This window comes from Vombatus ursinus, unplaced genomic scaffold (assembly GCF_900497805.2).
Source record: "Vombatus ursinus unplaced genomic scaffold, bare-nosed wombat genome assembly UNPS02005236.1, whole genome shotgun sequence".
NCBI classification, from domain to species: domain Eukaryota; kingdom Metazoa; phylum Chordata; class Mammalia; order Diprotodontia; family Vombatidae; genus Vombatus; species Vombatus ursinus.
Window position 1 is genome coordinate 9832393 of NW_020945014.1, and position 13542 is coordinate 9845934.

Below are 13542 nucleotides of genomic sequence, written 5' to 3' on the forward strand. Positions count from 1 at the left end.
AAGTGAAGGAGGATGAGGACTGAGAAAAGACCTTTAGATTTGGCAACTAAGTGATCAGTGGTAACATTTGAGACAGCAATTTCAGTTGACTGATGAGGTCAGAAGCTAGACTAGCGATAATTAAGAGAGTGGAAGGACATAGAGACATCTACTGTAAACTGTATTCTCAAGGAGTTTGGCCAGAAAAGGGAGGAGAGAGATGCAGCTGTATATAGTAATAATGGACAGATCAAGAGAGGATTCTAGAAAGATGGTGGAATAGGTACAAAATTTCCAAGCTCTCAAGATTTTCCCCCACAAAAGAGATGAATTAGTGCCCCAGGGTGAATGTAGAGTGATAAAAATAAATGAGTAAGGGTAGAACAGGATTCCTCCAGGGATAATCTGAGAAGTTCTGAATAAAAATCCCAGGATGAGGTTTGGTCCCTGTGAAGAGTAAACACCTCCAGGCCAGGTCCTAGATCCACTTAAACAACAAATGGCAAGCCCTGGGGTTAGCTGGTTTGGGAGGCTGCCTCAGCCCCAGCTGCAGGAACTTTTACCCCCAGGACAGTGAGGGGAGCTGGGCATCTGAGCCAGAAGATTCAGGGAACCTCTGCTGACAAAGAATGCCAGACCCAACTGTGCTGCAGAGACTAGCTGGGGGTGAGAAGGAACCAGCACATGCCCAGTGAGTGCAGAAGCAGTGGGGAAGGGCACCATTAGCTGTGGGTACTTACAAGAAACTGGAGGTCTGAGTTTAGGTTTCGGGCCAGAGGGGAGAACTGAAAGAGGATGTGAGGCCAGAGGCACCACCCCCTATATCCCAGGACTAGAGGTTACAAAAAAAAAAAAAAAAAAAAACTAAAAGAATGCAGAGGCAAAGGAGAAAAAATCCAACCATAGAGAGCTACTATGGAAATAGAGAAGACTGGGGTCCATCTTCAGAGGAGGATACTGAAACAAAGAAACCTTCTTGTACCTCAAAGAGCAATGCCAAATGGACACCTGCCCAAAAATAATTCATAGGAGACTTTAACAAAGACTTAAAATCAAATGAGAGAGATTGAGGAAAAACTCAAAAACAAAAAATAAGAACAATCCAAGAAAAACAAAAAGATTGTGAAAAGAAAGTTGTGAACCAATAGAAAAGGAGATCCAGAATCTTAAGGAAGAAAATGATTCCTGAAAAATCAGAATTGGGCAAGGGGAAGCAAACAAATTTATAAGAGATCAAGAAATAATAAAACAAAATATAAAGAAGTAAAAAAATAGAAAAGAATGTGAAACATCTCATAAGAAAAAAAAAACTGATGTAGAGAACAGATCAAGAAGAGAAAACATAAGAATAATTGTGGACTACCTGAAAGCTATGATCAAAAAAAGAATCTTGATACAATAAAACAAGAAATAATTAAAGAGATTGTCCTGAAACAGTACAAGAAGGAGTATAATATGACTTTAAAGAGTAAAACTGTTTAGGAACAGCTAAAAAGAGTAATTATCTTATACAAATGAGGTGTGAGAGGAAGAACTGGCACAGGATTTAGATGGGGGAGGAAGGTTGTTAGTTCTACAAACCTACTTTCATTGAGAATGGGTTCAAGAGGGAATAATACATATACATATAGAAAAGTATAGAAGTCTTTTGAATTCAGAAAGAAATGAAATGCTGTAGACTATATTTTTGCTGGACAACATACATCCCAAGATTGCTTTAATTTTAATGATTACCAGATAAAGTTGAAATTCCTTTAAGGCAGTGATTATTGCATTTTGAGATTCAACATTTTCTACTTGGAGAGCCATTTTGAGATGCTTGGTAAACATCTAGAAAAGAAATCTTTGTCACGAAGAGGTCATGCCAGACTAACTTTGTTTCATTTTTTAAAGAGGATTATTAAACTAGTAAATGAGAGGAATGACATGAATATAGAGTCTATGGATTGTACCAAACTTCAAATAAAGTATCTGATACTGGTTTGGTCCCCAAGCAGCAGCAATGAGTAGAATTGTGAGAAAAAAGATAAATTTAGACTTCCTGATAATTAGATTTCCTACAAAAATACTTCCTAGCAATTAGAGATATCAAAAAGTAGAATGGTCTGCCTTTAGAGATGGTAGTGGATTTCTTATCCTTGGACATTTCCAAGTTAAGGTTGGATGATCAGTTTTTTGGAGATATGTCATATGCAAATTCCTTTCATGTATAGGTTGCAATAGATAGTGATGAGGTCTCCATCAACTCTCAAATTCTTTGATTTTGCAATTTTTTTTTTTGCATTCCATGGATGAGAAAAATATCCTACACAAAATGAGTACTTAATGTTTTTTTTGGATTGAGTCAAATGTTGTATTATTGATCCACATTGAACTTTTATTCATTAAATCCTCCAGATCTTTGTTTTGAGAGAAGCTGTCATTAATCCATGCCTCCTTCATCTTGTCCTTAAGTTAATTAGAATCCTTTAATAGAACTTCAAATTTTTTTCTAAAAAATATTATATTACAAATTTCAGTGTATAATTTTCAAAATGAGGTTATTGGACTATATGTTCTCTAAGAATTCCTTTAGAATTATGCCCTGTGGAGTGGGGCCAAGATGTCAGAGTAAAGGCAGGGACTCACCAAACTCTCCCAAATTCACCTCCAAACAACTTCAAAATAACACTTCAAAAAGAATTGTAGAGCACCACAACCATCAGAAGGTCAGAGTGAAACAATTTTCCAGCCTAAGAAAACTAAGAATGATAGGAAATGTCTGTCTCACTGAGGTGAGAGTTGAGTGCAGTGCAGCACACCCTATGTAAGGCAAGCCACCAGTAGGCCTTGTGCATCTGTGAGCAAATTCCAGAGCTCTCAGCTCATAGACTTTAAGGGACTCCAAGAACTGGTCAGAAAGAGATTGTAGGGGACTCTTTGCTGGGACTGAATGAATAACTTTGTTGCATTGCCCATAAGCATTTTAACATCACAGTCTGAGTGAGGAGAAGCACTACCTCACCACTGCTTGTGGCCCCAGGGGAACAGAGAATATGGTCACAGTTGCAGGGCAGAAATGTGTGCTTATGGTCACTCACAGACCAGAGTACAGGTCAGGAGAGTAATTACCACACTTCTCTTTAGATCATACCACCTTGGAAAAACTGAAGACATAGAGATTTCTAAAACTAGCTCTGAAAATAGCTCCATGAAAAACCTGATGATTAAGACAATGCCCCTTCCACCTCAGGAGTTAGAGCCCAACTTTAACATAAAGTTAAAGGTAAAGAAATAGATTGTAAAAACTGTTTAAAAAAAAGTGACCATAGAAAGTTACTATGGTGACAGGGAAGATCAAAACACAAATCAAGAAGCCTTGGAAATCAAAGCAACTGCATTAAAAGCCTCAAAGAAATACATGCATTGGTCACAGGTCCCCCCAAAAAAATTTCTGGGAGAGCTCAAAAAGGATTTGAAAAATTGAATTACAGAAGTAGATGAAAATTTGGGGAAAGAAATGAGAATGATGCAAGAAAATCATGAAAAGCTATTATACCAACAGCTTGGTTAAAAAAAAAAAGCACAAAAATTTAATGAAGAGAACTCCTTAAGAAGCAGAATTGGCCAAATGGAAAAAGAGGTACAGAAATTCACTGGAAAAAAAAAAACCTCCTTAAAAAGTAGAATTGGTGAAATAGAAAAGGAGGTACAAAAACTGACTGAAGAAAATAATTCCTTAAAAATTAGGATTGGACAAGTGCAAGATAATGACCATGTGAGACATCAAGAGACAATAAAATAAAATCAAAAGAAGAAAAAAATAGAAGAAATTGTGTAATAAGTCATTGCAAAAACAACTGATGTGGAAAATATATCAAGGAGAGATTATTAAACTACCTTATAAAAAAAGAGCCTGGATATTATATTGGCAAGTAGGAGGCACAGTTGATAGATTGCCAGGTCTCAGTCAGGAAGACTCATCTTCTGAGTTCAAATGTGGCCTCAGACACTTATGAGTTGTGTGATCCTGGGCAAGTCACTTAATCTTGTTTGCTCCATTTCCTCATCTACAAAATGAGTTCAAGAATGAAATGACAAACCACTCTACTATCTTGCCCCCCCCCAAAAAATTCCAAATTGGATCATGAAGAGTCAGATATGACTGAAAAAATTGAACAACAAAAACAAGACATCATATTTTAAGAAATTATCAAGGAAAACTGTTCTGATCTCCTAGAATCAAAGGGTAAAATAGACATTGAAAAAAATCCACTGAATATCTCCTGAAAAAAAATCCTAAAATGAAACTTCAAGGAATAGTATAGCCAAATTCCAGCTCTTCTGGGTCAATAAGAAAATATCACAAGCATCCAGAAACAGTTCAAATATCACAGACTCACTGTCAAAATAGCAAAATATTTAGCAGCTTCTTTGTTAAAGAATCAGAGGACTTTCAATGTGATGTTGCAGAAGGCAAAGAAGCTAGGATTACAACCAAGAATAAGCTACCCTGAAAAACTGAGCATAATCCTTCAGTGGAGAAAATGGTTACTCAATGAATTAGAGGATTTTCAAGAATTCCTGATGAAAATACCTGAATTGAATAGAAAATTTGACTTTCAAATACAGACTCAAGAGAAACATAAAAAGGTAAACATGAAGTTGAAATCATAAGGAATTTAAAAAGGTTAAACTAATTACATTCTTACATAGGAAGGTAATACTTGTAACTCCTAAGAACTTTCTCATTGTTAGGGCAGTTAGAAGTAGTACACATAGACAGAGGGCATGGTTATAAGCTGACTATGATAGGATGATTTAAAAAATAAAATTAAGGGGTGAGAAAGAAGGATGCACTGGGAGAGGAGGAAGGGGGGATAGAAATTATACAAAAGAGGTATGAAAAGAAGAAAGTTTATAGTGTAGGAGAAGATGGGAGGGGTGGTGGACAACATTTGTACTTTACACTCATTTGAATTGACTCAAAGAGGGAATTACATATACGCTTAGTGGGTTATAGAAATCTACCTTGCCCTATAGGGAAATAGGAGAGGAAGAGGGTAACAGAAAGGAAAGCTGATTGGAAGGAGGTCTGATTGGGGGAGACAGTGGAGAGAAGCAAAACACTTTTGATGAGGGATAGGGTGAAAGGAGAGAGCTAAAGAATGATACATATGAGAATATTGGAATGGAAGGAAATATACAGTTAGCAATCATAATTGTGAATGTGAATAGGATGAACTTAACCCACAAAATGGAAGTGGATAGCAAGTGTCAATTAAAGAACAGAATCTGACAATATTTTGTTTACAAGAATGACATTTGAAGCAGAAAGACATACATGGAGTAAAAGTAAGAGGTGGGAGCAGAATCTTTTAGACTTCAGCTGAAGTAAAAAAACAAACAAACAAATAAGGATAATAATCATGATTTCAACAAAAATAGATTTAATTATAAGAGATACAGGGAAATTAAGTTTTACTAAAAGGTATAGACAATGAAGTCATATCAGTATTAAAAATATATATACCAATTGACATAGCATCCAAATTCTTAAAGAAAATGTTCAATGAATTGCAGGAGGAAATAGATAGTAAAACAATACAAATGGGGGGACCTCAACTTTGTCCTCTCAGAAATAGATAAATTTAATTTAAAAATAAGCAGAAAAGAAATTAAGGAGATGAAGAAAATTTTACAAAAGTTAGATATGATAGACCTCTGTAGAAAACTGAATGGTGATAACAAGGAACATATAGCTTTCTCACTGGCACATGGCACCTACACAAAAATTCACCATATGTTAGAGCATAAAAACCTCATAGCCAAATGCAGAAAAGGAGTAATATTAAATGCATGCTTTTCAGATCATCATGCAATAAATTGCTTTCAGTAAAAGTTCATGGAAACATAGATTAAAAACAAATTGGAAACTAAATAACCTAATCCTAAAGAATGAGTGAGTCAAAGAACAAATCATAGAAACACTAATTTAATTAAAGAGAATGACAACAGTGAGAAAACATAACAAAATTTATGGGATCCAAAGCAATACTTAGGGGGAAATGCATATATCTAAATGCTTACATCAATAAAAGGAGGAAAGAGCAGATCAATGAATTGGACAAGCAAACAAAAAAAAAATTGAAAATATAAAAATCCCCAATGAAACATCAAATTGGAGGTCCTGAAAATCAAAGAAGAGATTAGTAAAATTGAAATCAAGAAAACCATTAAATTGATAAATACAAGTAGGGGCTGATTTTATGAATAAACCAATAAAATAGATAAATCATTAGTTAATTGGATTAAAAAAAGAACACTAAATTACCAGTATCAAAAAATGGAAAGTGAGACTATACCATTGATGAAGATGAAATTAAAGAAATTATTAGGACCTATTTTGATCAATTACATGCCAATAAAGCTAGCAATCTAAGTAAGATGGATGAATATTTGCAAAATAATATGAATTGCCCACACTAACAGAAGAAATAGAATGCTTAAATAGTCCTAACTTAGAAAAAGAAATTGAAAAAGGCATAAATAAGCTTCCTAAGAAAAATAGATGAATAGGACCAGGAATAGATGAACTCACAAGTGAATTCTACCAACACTTACAGAGCATTTAATTCCAATATTTTATAAACTATTTGGGAAAATAGGCAAAGGAGTCCTGTCAAATTCCTTTTATGACCCAAATACAGTCTTGATGCTTAACCCTAGGAGAGCAAAAACACAATGGAAAGTATAGATTAGTTTCTCTAATGAATATTTATGTAATTTAAAAAAATGCTAATAAGGAAATTACAGCAATGTATCACAAAGATCTCTACACTACCACAGGTGGGTTATATACCAGGAATGCAGGGCTAGTTGAATATTAGGAAAACTAGCATAATTGACCATATCAACAACAAAAACAGCAAAAACATATGATTATCTCTATAGATGCAGAAAAAGCTTTTGTCAAAATACTGCAACCAATTCTATTAAAAATGCTTAAAAAGCATAAGAATAAATGGAGCTTTTTTTTTTGAAATGACAAGCAACATCCATCTAAATCCATCAGCAAGCATTGTCTGTAATGGGGATAAGCTAGAAGTTTTCAGAATAAGATCAGGGATGAAGCAAAGGTATCCATTGTCATCACTATAATTCAATATTGTACTAGAAATTCTAGCTATAGCAACAAGAGAAGAAAAAGAAATTGAAGGAATTAGAATAGGCAATAAGGAAACAAAACTATCATTCTTTGCAAATAATATGATGGTATATTTAGAGATTACTAGGGAATCAACTAAAAAACGGGTTGAGATAATAAATAACTTCAGCAACATTGCAAGATAAAAACTAGATCCGTGTAAATAGTTAGCATCTGTATGTATTACCAAAGAAGTCCTGCAGCAAGGAATAAAAAGAGAAATTTAATTTAATGTAACTGGAAACAATGAAATACTTGGGAGTCTGCCCACCAAGACAAACCCAGAACATATATGAACGCAATCATAAAACACTTTTCGCACAAATAAAGTTAGATCTTAACAATTATAAATAATAATAACTGTTCCTGGGTAGGCTGAGCCAATGTAATGTGAATGGTAGTTCTACATAAATAAACTTACTTACCCATTACCATTCTAATCAAACTAACAAAAATATTCTATAGAGGTAGAAAACACAATAACAATTCATTTGGAAAAAGGAAACATCAAGTATATCAAGGGCATCAATAAAAAAAAGTGTGAAAGAAGATGGCCTAGCTGTACCATATCTCAAACTGTCTTACAAAGTGATAATAATTTTTTTTAATCTGGTATTGGCTAAGAAATAGAGTGGTGGATCAGTAGAATAGATTAGGTACACAATACACTGTAATAAATGACCATAGTGGTCTAGTGTTTGATAAATGAAAAGATTTAAGCTTTTGGGAAAAGAAGTCACTATTTGACAAAAACTTCTTGGAAAACTGCAATTTCTCAAATATATAGAGAATTGAATCAAATTATTTATAAGAATACAAGTCATTCCCCAATTGATAAATGATCAAAGGATATGACGAGAAGTTTTCAAAAGAAAAAATCAAAGCTATATTTAGTCATATGAGAAAATGCTCTAGATCACTACTGATAAGAGAAATGCAAATTAAAACAACTTGAAGGTACCACATTATACATATCAAATTGCCTAATATGACAGAAAAGGGAAATGACAAATGTTGGAGAGCATGTGGAAAAATTAGGACATTAATGCACTATTGTTAGAATTGGGAGCCATTTCGGAGAGCAATTTGGAACCATACCCAAAGAACTATAAAAATTTTTATACCCTTTGACCCAGTAAGACCACTGCTAGACCCATATCCCAAAGATTTCAAAGCAAAAGGAAAAAAACCAATTTGTATAAAATTATTTATAGTAGCTCTTTTTTTGGAAATTGAAGAGATGACCATTAGTTTGGGAATGGTTGAACATTTTGTGGTATATAATTATGATGGAATACTATTATGCTCTAAGAAATAACAAATGAGGCAGCTAGGTGATGAAATGGGTAGAGCATGGCCCTGGAGTCAGGAGTATCTGAATTCAAATCTGGTGTCAGGCACTAACTGCATGACCCTGTGCAAGTCACTTAACCTTGATTGCCTGGAATTCTTTTTAATTAAAAAAAAAAAGGAGCAGGATGGTTTCTGAAAAACCCTGAAAGACTTACACAAACTGATGCAAAGTGAAGTGAGTAGACCCAGGTAGGAGAACATTGTAAACATAAAAGCAACATAGTATGGTGATCAACTGTGGTTGACTTAGCTATTCTCAGCAATACAATCATCCAAGACAATTCTGAAGGACTTATAATGAAAAATGGTATCCACCTACAGAGAAAGAATTGATGGAATCTGAATGCAGATTGAAGCATATTTTAACTCTATTTTATTGAGTTTTTCTTTATGTTCTGTACTTTCTTTTGCAACATGGCTAATATGAAATATGGTTTGTGTGACAGCATATATATAATCTATATCTAATTGCATGCCATCTCATGGAAGGGTGAGGGGAGGGAAGAAGAGAGAGAATTTGAAACTCAAAAGTTTAAAAAATGAAAAATTAAGTTTTACATGTAATTTAAAAATATATACAAATTTTCATATCTACTATATATGCATATATATACACACATATATGTATATATACACACACGCACATACACACACACACACACACACACACACACACATAATGTGGTTTTGTAATTTCTTTGAGTAGGTTGCCCTGACATGTAGCAACTTCTCCATAGCTCTGAGTCTAGAGGTTCAGACGTGTTATAGTGGTTATTCATGCTTCATGTATAGGATAGACTAGTTGACATTCAAGCTTTTCTTCAGCTCTGATGTTCGATATTATAATCTTATCTCAAATTCTGAGTAATGAAAAGTAATTTCACAATGTCATTTGGTTCTATTAGAACCTAATCTCCATGATGGAATATGACCCTTGTAAAAGAAAAGCCCTTTGCAAACAAAGCTATACCCCAGCACCCTTTTCAAGAAAAAATCATCATTGCAAAAAAATACAGTGTAGAAAACTTATCTATTCAAATTAGTATCTACATATTCACTTTTATTACTATAACCTATTTGTCTAATCATGTTGGAATGAAACTGGAGCCGTTGAGGAGAATGAAGGCTTTGATTTTCCTTCATTGTTATTCAAAGTCTTAAAACCAGACTTGCATGGACAAATTTTAAAGAAAAGACTCTTCATTTTTATCCAAATACAAATAAATCCTACTTTTTGCTTAGAAGAAACACTTTTCTATTTCTAACTTGCAACAGCAAAATGAGACACTGTAATTTTGTCAAGATCTCTGGGGCACTGTTTACCTTTTTTTTCTCACTCTTATGTATAGTGACTAGGTAGTCATGGTCTTCCCTCCACAGCTGAAGAAAAGCAGTGTCAGTGGGAGAACTCCTGATTCTCCTTGGTTTTGCTACAGCTGATACTTATGCAGAACAATATACAAATAGAATTTGTTAAGGGAGAACCAGAGTCTTGATGACCTCTTGCAATGAAGGGGGAAGAGGGGAATTCCTGACTCAGAAATGGATTGAATTTGGTGATCTGGAAGGATATACATCAATAAGTTTCTAAGAGTCTAATTTTTTGACTCCAAAGTAGTTAGAATCAATGTATTTTTAAGGTTCTTAGATGATGTCTACTTTGATTAAAGTCTAAGGTTGTGAGATATGTAGATTCTTGTACTCCAAGAGTGAGGAATGTATTAAAACTTTCTCTTTGCAATGTCACCTCATTGCTTATTGTAATAGTGATCTAATTGTTCTCCATGCCTCAAATTTATCCATTTCATTGTCCACATAACTGTTAAAATGATTTTCCTTAATTGCAGACCTGACCACATCATTAAGTTCTAATGAAATCTTTAGGCATTAGCTATAAATCAGCAAAGCTAAAATTCAAAATCATCTTCCAAAAGTAAGTCCAATGTTCTTTTTACTAAAATAGGATGAAAAGATTGAAAACCTGAGGTTAAGTGACTTAGAAATACAAATTAAGATCAGAAAGAGCCTTTAGAAAGTCATCTAGCCCTGTAGTTCTATGCCACAAGTCTACAGATCTGTCTAAGGACTTCCTCAGTAGATTTCATGGGGTCTATGAACTTAGACGAGAAGACAAAATTAGGTCTTTGTTTTCACTAACCTCTAACTGAAAATGAAGATATCCTTCAATTATTTAAAATATTTTGAGAAGGCATCCATAGGCTTCATAAAGCTGTGAAAAGGGTTCATGATACAAAAAAAAAAAAGGTAAGAGTCAATCCTTTCATCCTGTGGTATCAAATTCAAATAGAAATAGGGGCCATTAAAATATAGAAGCACCTCTAGATATCACCATTGTCTTAGTTGTAAAATGCAATATTATCTATGTTTTATTACATTTTTATTTATTTTATTAAATACCACCCAATTAACATTTTTAATCTGTTTCAGACCACACTAGGGATATGGTTGACTGCATGTCATCTATGTTTGACATTTTTCTGTAGTCCAAACCTCTCAATTTATAAATGAGGAAATTGAAGCCTAGAAAGGTCACTTGACTTGCCCAAGGGAACAAAATATGTTCAAATGGAAATATACTCCAATATGTTCATATGAAAAAATGGAATTTGACTCCAAATACAATTCCCTTAATATTCTACTATGCTGATTTTTCACTTGTTATTGTTATTATTAGTTCTGAACCAAACCTGTTCTTCTATGGAGGCCTTACTGGAATTCAGGAAGAGATAAGTGAATGTTTAGCCACAAAAGTAACAGTCTATTAGAATGTGGCAACCCTGGCAAAGTGGACACCACTTTTAACCGGTGCTTAGGGTAGAATGAGAAACAGGTCACTGTGCACAATTTTACATAAAAAGGGATTGTTAGCAGCTCTAGAGAAACCAAGGACACTTCTGAAAAACCAGTACATTTGCACACCTTTCCGTGTTCAAGATCCTAATTACAGACTTTTAGCCTGAAAATCCAGCCAAGGGAAATTGTTAATAACTACTCAAATGCACAAACATGCTCGCAGAGTTTACCAAAGCAATTAATAAGGGATATTGGATTCTCTACATAAGATAACTGCTTAGGATTTAGAGGCAGTAAGTGGAAGTGGGGGCAGGAGGGATTGAAGCATCTGGTGCCCAGTGTCAAGAGGTTAATGGGTGACTTACCTTATTGTGTAGTCCTCAACAAGTTAATGCTGGAACTCAGTTTCCCCAACTTTAAAATGAGAAAGAGTGATAATATAAACATATTTCTTAGGTATCACCTAATCCAACTAGCTTTCTAATACAGAAAAGAGTCAACTTAATTACCTGGGCATTCAAGATTTACAATTTGGCATCAACCTATATTTCTAGTTTTGTCTTGTATTACTTCCTGTCATGCATCTTATACTCTACCAACTCTCAATTATTTATTTGATATTCATTGTATACATTCTGAGATTTCCTGCCTTCTGGACTTTGCTCATGCTTTCTACAGTGCCAGGAATGTGGGTTCCTGCTTTTCTCTCCCTTCTTCATTCTTACCAGTCCTTTAAATCTAATTGAAATGTAACCTCCTCTATGAAGCCATCATACCCTGTCTGTAATCATTTTCCTTCACAGTGTCTGATATATCATTCTGTTTATACTCCTCTATGCACTCATCTTTTAGTTCAATTACTTATACCTCATATTCACTTACTAATCAATGAGCCTTTTGAGGAACAGGCTCTTTGTGTCACCCTAATTATATTCTTTATACATTAGGCTCTGATTGATATTTGTTGAATTAAACTAGAAGAGAAATGGAATTGGAGCCAAATTGCTAAATTTCATTTGGAACCTGCTATCCTCTCTACTTATTTTGTGACTTTAACAATGTTCTTTGGAAATGGACCCCTTTCTCTATTTCTCCCCAGATTCCTACTCCCCTGGCCCATGCTGTACAATCTGGTCTTTTTGACTGAGTCTTGAACTTGGCCACCAAATTTAAGTAGTTACAAATGTCATATTATTCCCAGTCTCCTCTTTGTTGTATACTCCATATTTTGCCTCAGGAGTGACACGTCCCAAAAGAGTATAGCACCATGGCCTAGTCATTGGATTGATGAGTCTGGAGTAAAGAAGACATAAATTCTAATCTGGACTCATATATTTACTAGTTATCTGACCCTTGACAAAGCACTTAACTCCTCTTTGCCTCAGTTTCCTCATCTGTAAAATGTAAATGTTGAGCTACAACTATAGAATTTTAGTTCATGTGATAATTATGATGAAACCCAACTACAGATGTTTACACAGCTACACATAACTTTGGACACAGACACGGAACTTAACCTCGAGTTTATTTCTCTGAGAGGGTGGCAGAGCAGAAACAGGAAAACATAAAAGACTACCAAACTACTATAGCAGGTCCAGACCCTAATTTCTCTGAAACTTTAACTAACCCCTCACTTCAACAGCCCATTCTGGGCTTTATATTTGTATATTGTATTTTTCCATTTCGTCCTGAGTCCTTTCATCTTGTACATTTTCCATGTTGTGTAAAATAAAGATTGTCCCATTCCCAATATTCCTAATATTCACTGAGTAGCTATGTAGGAGTTGGAAACCTTATTAACCCCATTTAGGGAAATGTAGATATAACAAAGCTTTATTCAATAATTTTTTTTTTAGGCAATCGGGGTTAAGTGACTTGCCCAGGGTCAAACAGCTAGTAAGTGTCATGTGTTTAGTCTGAGGCTGGATTTGAACTCAGGTCCTCCTGACTTCAGGTCTGGTGCTCTTATGCACTATGTCCCCTAGCTGCCCCAACAAAGCTTTATTCAAGAGTAAAACTCTGGGATGGCAGAAAGAGCAAATGAGAGAAAGGAAGGGAGGGAGGGAGGGAGAGAGAGAGAGACAGAGACAGAGAAAGAGACAGAGATGGAGACAGAGAGAGACGTAGACTCAGAGACAGAGAGAAACAGAGAGAGAGACAGAGAGAAGAAGAAGAAGAAGAAGAAGAAGAAGAAGAAGAAGAAGAAGAAG